At 41.1% G+C, this 12,169-nt stretch overlaps 1 protein-coding gene across 2 annotated transcripts in view; it reads left to right on the top strand.

The window, feature by feature from the left end:
• Positions 1-824: 824 nt before the first annotated feature.
• PLEKHG7 (pleckstrin homology and RhoGEF domain containing G7) overlaps positions 825-12,169 on the top strand; it is a 118,122-nt gene continuing 106,777 nt past the window's right edge. The window contains exon 1 of one of the 2 annotated variants that reach the window (XM_069764365.1): positions 825-1,286. The gene's annotated coding sequence lies outside the window, so the exon portion shown is untranslated. The remainder of the gene's footprint in view (positions 1,287-12,169) is intronic. The other variant, XM_069764366.1, reaches the window with a different exon arrangement.

Below are 12,169 nucleotides of genomic sequence, written 5' to 3'. Positions count from 1 at the left end.
ACAGTTCTACATTATTTTGTCATATGTGATTTCATTTGGTGTTTATTAATGGATCTAAAACCCAACTAGTCTAAAAATTTGTCCTGGAGTAAAATTATAAGTCAATTGATGTTCATCTATTTTACATACAGTGCTTTCAGCAACTACAAGTACAGTCTGGGTCATAAAACATAAGACTTCTTCTGGAGCTGCTAACATCAAATGGGACAAAGTTAAGCCCTGTTTTTTAAAAAATAATGATTACTTTTTAAGTAAACTTTTCTATCCTGCACTAATCTCTTCCAAAACAAAGTTTCCTCGATTACTACTTTCTCTGAAAATTAATATCTACATTTTAAACACTGGCTCATTGGTTAGCACTGCAGCCTTGCAGCGCCGGGGTCCTAGGTTCCAATCCCACCAGGGATAACATCTGCAAGGAGTTGTATGTTCTTCTCGTGTTTGTGTGGGTTTCCTCCGGGTTCTCCGGTTTCCTCCCACAATCCAAAGACATACTGATAGGGAATGTAGATTGTTAGCCCCATCGGGGACAGTGATGATAATGTCTGTAAAGTGCGGCAGAATAAGATAGCGCTATATAACAAAACGCATAATAAATACTAAATAACCAAAATAAAGTGCCACATGATATTATCTCTCTCTTAAGGGTATTTGGACCATTTCCTCTCGTTTTCATACTGAGCACCACCCCTGTAAAATACAGAATTTTGCACTGTGGTCGAAATCTAAAGTGCCGGTCTTGCTACTTTTTTGTTTGAAGACACCAGCAACGACTGGAAGAAAAATAATCTATTTCTGTCATGGAATAAACAGCTCAGCTCTCCAGGCTAAGGGTGGGGATGGACAAGAGAAGAGTGCTGCTGCAAAATAGGACACATCCTGTCAGTCACTGTATAGTTGATGAACCTGTTCCCTGACATAAATACTAGGGATAGGAAGAAATCTAGAAACACTTCGATTTTTGGGAAAAAATACCATGAGAAAATGATATGAACGGGCTCAGCCAAAAAATGAGTGATCAGCAGGAGCGTAGACATTGCACTGTCACGGAGGAGGAGGTTTTCCCACAGTTACAGGAATGCTCAGCAACAGCCGGGGTGTGTGTCTGCTGCTCACTGACTGACACACCGAGTCTCTAGAGAAGTGACGGACAAGCGACAACCTGCGTCGTGAAAAGGTGAGATTCTGCAAAGCGTCAATCCAACAAGCGCCATTAGGGTGGAATGAAGTTGGAGATGTGAGGTTTGATGCACAAAGCCAGAAGTGGATCCAACATAAGGAATAGCGTAAGTCCTTCTCTAATATTTCCATATTACTTTTGTATCTACCTATTGCTAAAACACTGCACCAAAAACTGCCCCAAATAGTGAATGTGTGACCCAGCTTTAGGGTTGGGGTGAATCACAGCTTATTATAAAGTTCTCACTGACTGAGGAGGAAGATTTGTCAAATACAATGCAATATTCAGATGTATTTTTAAGAAATGTGTAAACGTCACTTTTCGCCTCTTTTACGCAATAGTTTTGGCGATGATTTGCGCCGTATTCATACATCACATGTGCATTCTCTCCGCTACAAATACGGCAGCGACTAATCTTCCACTTGTGTGAGAACAGCTGACACTTCATTCTCCAAAGCCTCAGTCACGACCTGCAAAGTAAATATAAAGGGTGTATTCCGCCGTGACAGGCACATTGCACGGAAGTACTCACACATACCTTCCATGCTTAGGAGAATAATTATTTGATAACTTGTTAGTTACACGTGTTTTTTAATTGCAGTGTTCCACGTCCTGTATCCGAGTTATAGAAAGTGTTCAGCTCAAGTTCCCATGTACCTGTGCTTCGTTTAGGTGATCATGTCAGTTAATTGAACCCCGTAGTTGATTTTAGGACCCCATTGACTGTGATCATCTTCATCTGATTGTAAGGCTCCATTCACACCCCCTCTTTCTCATCCGTGTGCTTTCTGTTTTTAAGACCGTGAGTACACTGACCCGTAGTCCCCAATTCATCATATAGTTTTTGCCAGAAACATTACCAAATTTTTGCACAACTTTCAGTTGATCAAAAATGTTGCCACTTTTGGCGTTTTTTAACCCAACATTTTGAAAAATGGTCAAATCTTGGTGAGTACGGGATGTGGCCGAGTGTAGCAGACAAATTCATTATAATTCAATAATTATAATATTCATTATAATTTATATTATATTCATTATAATTTATGCCACAAAGTGAAGTAAATTAGAAACTAAATTTAATTTGGTCACTGATGGCGCACGGCAGCTGAAAGATGCACCAAACTGATTAATATTTGCACTCTTCATAATAAATATGGCGCATTTTTCTCAATCGCACTGTTCACCAAAAATCTTGATCAGGGCCACAGGATTTCTTAGAACCATCCACAGATCTTTTTTTTAGAATGGATCCATGTGTCTGTTCCGTTAATCTCAAAGCACCCGCTATTCTCATCTGTTTTCCTGGCTGACACTCGGCCACTCCAGACTATGGGAAACCGTCAAAAACGGATGAAAAACGGGAAACATCGTTTTTCCAGTTTTCAATCTGATGCTTGGATACATTGTTAAGTGTCAACGGGAAAAATAAGTTCAAGCAGCTGATCACCTTCAGATTTTAAAAATGTATGAGAAAAAAATGGATGCAAAATGGTTGGGAAAAACGTATGTAAAACAAATGACACATGGGCGAAAAACTGTTTTTGATGGATATAAAATTGGAAAGAGATGTGTGAATGTGGTCTAACGCTGCCCAAAGCAATATCAGCTAAAGAATGAGATTATCCTAAAGCCTAGAAAACCCTTCTCAGAATGAAGTGGCCCCAATCAGCTATTATCGCAGGGGACGTTGCATGGAAATACTCTTAAAGTATAACTACCATATTACCATAAACAACAAAGGGCTGTTAGAAGCATGTGTGCACAATTGGAGAGATAAAATAATTGCCCATTCATGGGTGCCATCTAATACTTTTTAAATGACTGCCCAGCGGTTCCCACAACACCCAAGGAAACAAGGTTATATCACCAGATGATGCTGCAGGCAGTCAATCATGTGAATGGAAATGAGGTAGAGATATTACACGCCGACTTAACCTATTTTATTAATTTATAGAACATCAACATGTTCCACAGTGCAGCATACAGATTGTCATAACTCATATCGGTCTCTGCCCCCACTAGGGCTCAGAATCTACAATAGATAGATAGATAGATAGATAGATGGATAGATAGAAATGAGAAAAATAGATAGATCGATAGATAGATGGATAGATAGATAGATAGATAGATAGATAGATAGATAGATAGATAGATAGATAGACGGATAGATAGATAGATAGATAGATAGATAGAAATGAGAAAAATAGATAGATCGATAGATAGATGGATAGATAGATAGATAGATAGACGGATAGATAGATAGATAGATAGATAGAAATGAGAAAATAGATAGATGGATAGATAGATAGATAGATATGAGAAAAATAGATAGATCGATAGATAGATGGATAGATAGATAGACGGATAGATAGATAGATAGACGGATAGATAGACGGATAGATATGAGAAAAATAGATAGATGTGGAATAGATAGATAGATAGATAGATAGATAGATAGATAGATAGATAGATAGATAGATAGATAGATAGACAGACATGGGATAGATAAACAGATATGGGATAGATAGATAGATAGATAGATAGATAGATAGATAGACAGATAGATACATACATATGGGAAAGATAGACTGATGGATAGATAGATAAATTGATAGCTATGGGATAGATAGATAGATATGGGATAGATAGATAGATAGATAGATAGATAGATAGATAGATAGATAGATAGATAGATAGATAGATATGGGATAGATAGATATGGGATAGATAGATAGATATGGGATAGATAGATAGACAGATAGATATGGGATAGATAGAAAGATAGATAGATAAATTGATAGATCTGGGATAGAGATAGATAGATAGATAGATAGATAGATAGATAGATAGATAGATAGATAGATAGATAGATAGATAGATAGATAGATAGATAGACAGACAGACAATCTTACAGAAGCTGGTGTAGGAAAGTTCACAGAAAATACAAGCTATGTACCTTTGCCAATTTTGGGTGCAGATATTAATTGAGGGTATTTTGCTCTCACAATGGCAGCATTAGCCGTGACTTGGTTATCCCTGGTAATCACACTATGACTCCATACGTTTGTGTGTACAGCTTAAGAGGTTGAATAGATCAGCTATAGGAATAATCTGCTGGATCAGAAGCCGAGCTCCTTACACCAGGCTTAATGTTTACAGTCCTATTATATGAAGTCACATCCACTAGCCATTAGATGGAGGAGCAGTTGTAAACTATGAATGGCTGGCCATTAGTCACGCAGGTCACGCAGTCATAATGAGTTCAGTGCACTTATACGGCCAGTAAATATGTATTTCTATCATAAACTGTAATAGGCCTCTCCTGGTTGTAAAGTAAAAAGATTAATCTGGGTGTGATGTTTGGATGGCAACCAATTAAGTCACTCTCTTTGTGACTGCTAAATGAGGTGTATTATACGCTGTTAATCTGCATCTTGGAGGAGTATTAGAACTTTCTTTTCCGTGAGAAAGACATTTTCTTTGCTGGAGGGATTCTGGAACATGATGGTCTCCCAATAAGGCCTCTTTCACACTTCCGTCTTTTAGCTCCCATCGAAATCCACCGATTTTTGGAAAAACACGATCCAGCAAATTTTTCTACTGGATCCAGTTTTTTCCCATAGACTTGTATTAGTGACGGATTGTGATGGATGGCCATCCGTTTTATCCGTCGTGCACTGGATCCATCGGAAAACTGCTGTCCATCGGGCGAAGAAAACGTTCAGAGGAACGTTTTTTCTGCACGTTGGAAAATCGCTCAGCGATCCATCGCTGACTGTGAAAAGCAGGAATCCAGAGACTGGTTCCGTCTTTTAAAACTGGGCACGCGTGGAAGAATTTCCCATCAGGGAAATTCTCTCTCGCTTGCTCTCTCTTTTTACTATTGATGCTGCCTATGCAGCATCAATAGTAACAAGATATAGTGTTAAAAATAAAAAAATAAAATAAAATAAAAATCGCAATATTCTTACCTTCCAGCGTCCCGCACAGCGTTACCGATGCTCCCGGCAGCTAGCGTTCCTAGTAATGCATAGCGAAATAACCCGATGATATTGCGGTCTCGCGAGACCACTACGTCATCAGAGATCATTGCACACAAGGCATTACTGGGAACGCTAGCTCCCGGAAGCATCGCGAGCATCGGTAACGCTGTGCGGGACACCGGAAGGTAAGAATATTGCAATTTTTTATTTTTTTAATTATTTTTAAACCTGGGTTGTGTTTTGTATGCATACACAACAGGTGCACATAGCCTCGACGGGTCCATCAGAAAAACGAGCCCAGTGCACCCGTTTTTTACAATCTGTACAGGATTCGTCATTTCAACATTTTGACGGATCCCGTGCAGATTCTAAAAACGGAAGTGTGAAAGAAGCCTAAGGCATGATGTAAGTCACTGGCTGCTTGTGATCTGCTCTTGTTATATAAGTCGAGTTAGTTCTTTAAGGATTCATAAAATATGTAAACTATTGTACTTCCAAGGTGCTCTCACTGATAACAAGTAACTGGGGTTTAGGAAGGAGATGAAGATATCTGTGGAGTCAGACGGTGGCATGGCGAGGGCCAGCACCCGTGGCACGCCAAGTAATTTCACCTCCTTAACCCTTGAATCATTAGCGCTCCCATAATGCCTTGCACCAGTCCAGAATTGTCATTTTTAAGGAAAATATTTATTTATTTTACTCACTTATATAACGCCATTAATTCCACAGCGCTTTACAGACATTATCATCACTGTCCCCATTGGGGCTCAAAGATTCCCTATTAGTATATCCTTTGGAATGTGGGAGGAAACCGGAGAACCCGGAGGAAACCCACGCAAACACGGGGAGAACATACAAACTCTTTGCAGATGTAGTCCTTGGTGGGATTTGAACCCAGGACTCCAGTGCTACAGTGCTATCCACTGAGCAATCGTGCTGCCCTTCATACTAATGTAACTATAAGTTGCACTTTGACTTACTGATTTTATTCTGCTTTTTGGTAAAATCTAAAAAATAAACAGTTATATGTTATTTTTTTAAAACTTAGCCAAACCCATCCTTAATAATAATAATAATAATAATAATAATCTTTATTTATATAGCGCGAACATATTCCACAGCACTTTACAGTTTAAGGCCGGCCTCACACTAGCGAGTTTTACGGACGTAAGAGCGCAGAAAATACGTCCGTAAAACTCGCAAAACAAACGTCCCAATTATTCTCTATGCCCCTGCTCCTATCTGCCGTATTTTACCGATCAGTATTATACGGCTTTCTACGGCGGTAGAAAATCGCAGCATGCTGCGTTTGTCACCGTACTGCGCAAGAAATACGCCAATGAAAGTGTATGTAAGCCTGAAAAATATGGATTACACACGGACCAGCAGTGTGACTTGCGAGAAATACGCAGCGGTGTTAGAGAGAAAAGCCGGTAATTCATTGCGGTGTACAGTAAAATCACACTGACAGCTTACAGTAGAATAGGTAGAATAAATGTGTACACATAGAATAGGTATATATATATATATATATATATATATATATATATATATGTCAGGGAGACACATATATGTATATATATTAATATTTATTCCAGCGCGAGATAGCTTTAAAGCCGATAATTCAGTTGCCGGCTTTTGCTATCTTCTTCCTAAACCCGACATGATATGAGACCTGGTTTACATACAGTAAACCATCTCATATCACCTTTTTTTTTTTTGCATATCCCACACTACTAATGTTAGTAGTGTGGAATATGCAAAAAAAGGGGGATATGAGATGGTTTACTGTATAGCTTTAAAGCGATCTAGCGCTGCATGAAGTAATAATATATATACATATATGTGTCTACTGACATATATATATATATATATATATATATATATATATATATATAGACAGTATATATGTTTTTTTTTTTTTTTTACACATGGATCCCTTGTATGTTCCTATGTCGGTTTTGCAAGCATGTGAGAAAAACACGCAGTAGGGATGCCATACGGATTACATACGGAGGATGCCATGCGCATAATACGGTGACACACCCTGCCTACGGAGGAGCTATGGACCACTATTTTGGGGACTTTTCAGCGTATTACGGCCGTAATATACGGACCATATTTTTCAACGCTGAGTGTGAGGCCGGCCTAACAGTTTCAAACACAACAGTCATAAGTAACAATGTTAACAATACAATAATTAAAGCGAAATAAGACGACCCTGCTCGTGAGAGCTTACAATCTACAATGAGTTGGGGAAATACAAAGTACAGGTGTGTATGTACAATGATGTATTTACAATGATGGTCCAGCCATCTTCAAGGGGTGGGGGATAGATGGAGATAGTGAATGGGCTACACACACACTTAGGCTGCCGTCACACTATCAGTATTTGGTCAGTATTTCACATCAGTATTTGTAAGCCAAAACCAGGAGAGGAACAAATAGAGGAAAAGTATAACAGAAACATATGCACCACTTCTGCATTTATCACCCACTCCTGGTTTTGGCTGAGAAATACTGATGTAAAATACTGACCAAATACTGCTAGTGTGATGGCAGCCTTAGGCCACATTCACACGTTCCTTTTTATCCTGCGGGTTCTCCCGCAGCGGATTTGATAAATCTGCAGGGCAAACCCGCTGCGGTTATCTCTGCAGATTTATCGCGGTTTGTCCTGCGGGTTCCGCTGCAGGTTCCGCTGCGGGATTTTACCCCTACTACTGATGCTGCATATGCAGCAATATGCAGCATCAATAGTAGTGTTAAAAATAATAAAATCATGGTATACTCACCCTCTGATGTCCCGATCTCCTCGGCGCTGCAGGCGGCGGTCCGGTTCCAAAGATGCTGTGCGACCAGGACCTTCGGTGATGTCACGGTCATGTGACCGCGACGTCACCGAAGGTCCTGGTCGCATAGCAAACCTGAGACCGGACTGCCGCGTGCAGCGCTGAGACTTCAGAGGTGAGTATATCATGATTTTTTATTTTAATTCTTTTTTTTTAATACAAATATGGTTCCCGGGGCCTGGAGGAGAGTCTCCTCTCCTCCACCCCGGGTATAACCCGCACATTATCCGCATTACTTCCCGCATGGTGGGCACAGCCCCATGCGGGAAGTAAGCGGATCAATGCATCTCTATGGGTGCAGAATCGCTGCGATTCTGCACAAAGTAGTGACATGGTCCTTCTTTTTTTCCGCAGCAATTCAGCGCGGTTTTTTTCGGGTTTTTCCGCATCATGTGCACTGCGGTTTCTGTTTTTCATAGGGTAACATTGTACTGTACCCTGCATGGAAAACAGCTGCGGACCCGCAGCGGCAAAATCGCCGCGGTTCCGCAGTAAAAACCGCATAGTGTGAACATGACCTTAGGCTATGTGCACACGTTCAGGAATTCATGCAGAAAATTCCTGTGGAAATCCGGACATTTCTGCCAGATTTCCGCATGAAATCCGTATGCATTTTTTGCGCGTTTTTTACGCGGTTTTTGCGCGGTATTTCCCAGACATTTCGCAATGCATTAGACAGTGGGAAAACCGCGAAAAAAACTCAAAATTAATGAGCAGGTTCATTATTTTTTCGCAATGCGTTTTTCATGCGGAAAAACGCACATCATGTGCACAGAAATTGCGGATTTCATTAAAAATGATAGGATGCTTAATGTATGCAGATTATTTGCTGTTTTATAGCGTTTTTATAGTGCAAAAACGCTAAAAAAATGCAAATAATCTGCAACGTGTGCACATAGCCTTAGACATAACATGACTTTGATTAGTGACCGTGGTAGGCCTCTCTGAACAAATGTGTTTTGAGGGAGCGCCTAAAACTTTGCAAATTGTGGATGGTCCAAATATCTTGGGGTAGAGCATTCCAGAGGATTGGCGCAGCACGGGAGAAGCCTTGGAGACGAGAGTGGGAGGTACAGATTAGTACAGAGGTTAGTCGAAAGTCATTTGCAGAGCGCAGTGGTCTGTTAGGCCGATAGACCGAAATGAGGGAGGAGATGTATGGGGGTGCTGCACTGTGGAGAGCTTTGTGGGTGAAAACAAGTACTTTGAATTGTATCCTATAATGAATGGGCAGCCAGTGTAACGACTGGCAAAGAGCAGATGCATCTGAGTAACGATTAGCCAGATGGACAACCCTGGCTGCCGCTTTAAGGATAGACTGGAGAGGGGAAAGTCGAGTGAGGGGGAGGCCAATTAATAGAGCGTTACAGTAGTCCAGGCGGGAGTGAATCAGGGCGACAGTGAGGGTTTTTGTTGTTTCCATGGTGAGAAAAGGGCGGATTCTAGAGATGTTCTTTAGGTGTAAGCGGCATGAGTGGGCAAGAGATTGTATATGGGATGTGAAGGAGAGATCAGAGTCAAACATAACACCCAGACAGCGCGCCTGCTGCCAGGGTGTTATTATGGTGCCACCCACAGAGAGGGAAATGTCAGATTTAGGGAGGTTAGTAGATGGCGGGAGCAGAAGAAGTTCGTTTTGGAGAGGTTGAGTTTCAGATAGAGGGCGGACATGATGTTGGAGACTGCGAACAGACAGCCACTGGTATTCTGTAGTACAGCGGGGGTAAGGTCAGGGAATGACGTGTATAGTTGTGTGTCATCAGGGTAAAGATGGCTATGTAGAGAGAGAAGAGAAGGGGGCCAAGGACTGAGCCTTGAGGTACCTTTAATCCATTCCTTAGCCCTAACCTTAAACCTTATCTGAGCCTAAGCCTAAGCCTAACCCTTAACCAATTCCTAACCTGAAGCTCAGATAGGGATCGAAAAGTATAAAAATGTAAAAGGAGCTCTTAGTAATCAATGAAGAAAGTATTCACTGCACTTGATTCATCCATTCATTACATAAATTCTAACCTTTTGTCATGTTGCTTGCTCTTTTGCAGAGTGCAGCAGTGAAGTTTGTCATCAGCTTGTGCACTCTGCTTAGGCAGTGACTGAGATGACAGCTCGCGCCATTATGCTGAGATTTGCTATCTTGGTGGCTGCCAATACAGAGCGCAGCAGCTAATGAGAAGCTCCTCTTACCTGCATTAGAAGCTCTAGGCCGACACTCGCTGTGCGCATGCAGGCGCCGATGACATCACAGCGCAGGTGGCCTGGGGAAGGGGCGGTAAGGTGAAACTTTGTACCCCTATAGATTGTAGTGTACGGGGAAACCATCCTCCTACCCCATGTGTGCGACACTATTGCAGTCAGTTAGCCAATACACATAAAATTCTCTATCTATTATACATTAGGCAAAACTCAGCTGACGCCATTCATTTCAGCCAATGCTGTAATAAGTATGAGGTATGTTAGGTAAATGATGGCTCGGGTATTTATGATCTCTTTGTGATTTCTGATAGGCTCTACCATTGAAAAAAACATGCTCGTAAGTAGGCATAATTATGGTGGTGTTGAGTGGATCAGTTGTTGGCTAAGTTAATATTTGGCCAAAAAGTTAAAGTATTTAGCCAGTTTTAATTGAAAACTACTTTTAGACTTTTGTAATATGGACACAATCGAAGCAGCTCCTGCAGTTGTACCATACTATACTTAGGTTGCCAGGAGCTCTCTCGTGAACCAAGTTCCATTTGGTTGAACTTGAACTAAAGGTCCATTGACTGGTGGCACTTATAATGACTGCTGATTAGAAACTTGTTTGCTGATTGGCAGCCAGTTTATACAGGCGAGCCGCTCCTACAATGCAAAGTGAATTATCTGTAATAGCGCGTTCATGAGACATAGGCTGTGATTGTTTTCGGCAGCTCAAGTACTGTTTACACAGGATGATGAGCTACCGACAACCATATTCTTTTGTGTAGCATTACTGTGACAATCATGATAGTGACAATCATGATAATTAAGGATATGCGAAGTATTGTTTTTTCACTTATTTATTTCCTGCATTCATAGATGGAACTTTATGCAGTTTAGACCCATACAGTATATTAAACATTACTGCATGTAAACCATTAACAAGAGATTTAACGTCATTTGTTAATATTTGCTTCTTAAATACTGTAACTAAAGTAGGCGTAATGTGTGTCCAAATTCTTAAACTCATATTTATATACGTTAGGATGGATGTGGATGCTAGGAAAGATATTCCGCATAGATTCACACAGACATGGGTGAAATACTTGCAGCAAATGTTAGTTTGCTTATGGTGGCTAACTTCTGGCGTTACACGACCACCGATAGGCTACATGCTTTCCGAATAGTGGTCGTTTAATAAACCGTTTAGACCGGCAGACTATGCTTCTGATGTGCACAGAGCAATCAGCAATAGTGCAAGCCACGCTGCTGAATAGATCCAAGGGGCTCTCCTGTTCTTCATCCTTTAACCTCTCTACTGAAGCGATGGGCCGGCAGCCCAGTGAGAGCCACTGAATTCTCTGAAGGGTAGTCCCTGGACGTTAAATTCCGGTGTTCAGCGGACGTAACTCCACCCACATGACCCAAACTCCTCCCATTCATCAATTTAGTTGTCTGACTGCAAGTAGACGGTGTTTCAGCCATAGGTGGGCAGGGTTTCGACCACATCTATGTAGTTTTAAATATGTGTTAACATATTGTGAACACATATTTAATAGGGATCCATTTAGGATCCAAAAAAGCTGGCTCCTCTTTGTGAGTGGAGCCAAGAGAGACAGATCACTAAAAGGAGCCGGACTGCCCATCACTACTCTACAGGGATCTGGACTTACACAGGAAGCCCTGGGGTGGGCGCCACAGAGCCAGCTGATGACTGGTGGAGCAAGCTGGCAGTAAGAAGGGTTGTCACACAGGGTCGATACCAAGAGGTCACATCACAGACAAAATGTGAATGATTTATTGGCATCAAAATAAAACAAAGAAGTCAAAGAAACAGACTAAAACAAAGAAGCAGAAGCTCAAAGTCTATTCAGCCTGTCTCCAAATTCAAGGAGAGCGGCACTCACTTGAGGGATTCTGCCCTTCTGATTTACTGAGCAGCATCAGTCTGCCTCTAATCAAGACTCAAGCAATATAGG

The sequence above is a fragment of the Ranitomeya imitator genome, chromosome 4 (genome assembly GCF_032444005.1).
Source record: "Ranitomeya imitator isolate aRanImi1 chromosome 4, aRanImi1.pri, whole genome shotgun sequence".
Lineage (NCBI taxonomy): Eukaryota > Metazoa > Chordata > Amphibia > Anura > Dendrobatidae > Ranitomeya > Ranitomeya imitator.
The sequence above is the reverse complement of the archived record's forward strand: the minus strand, read 5'-3'. Positions and strand labels throughout refer to the sequence as shown.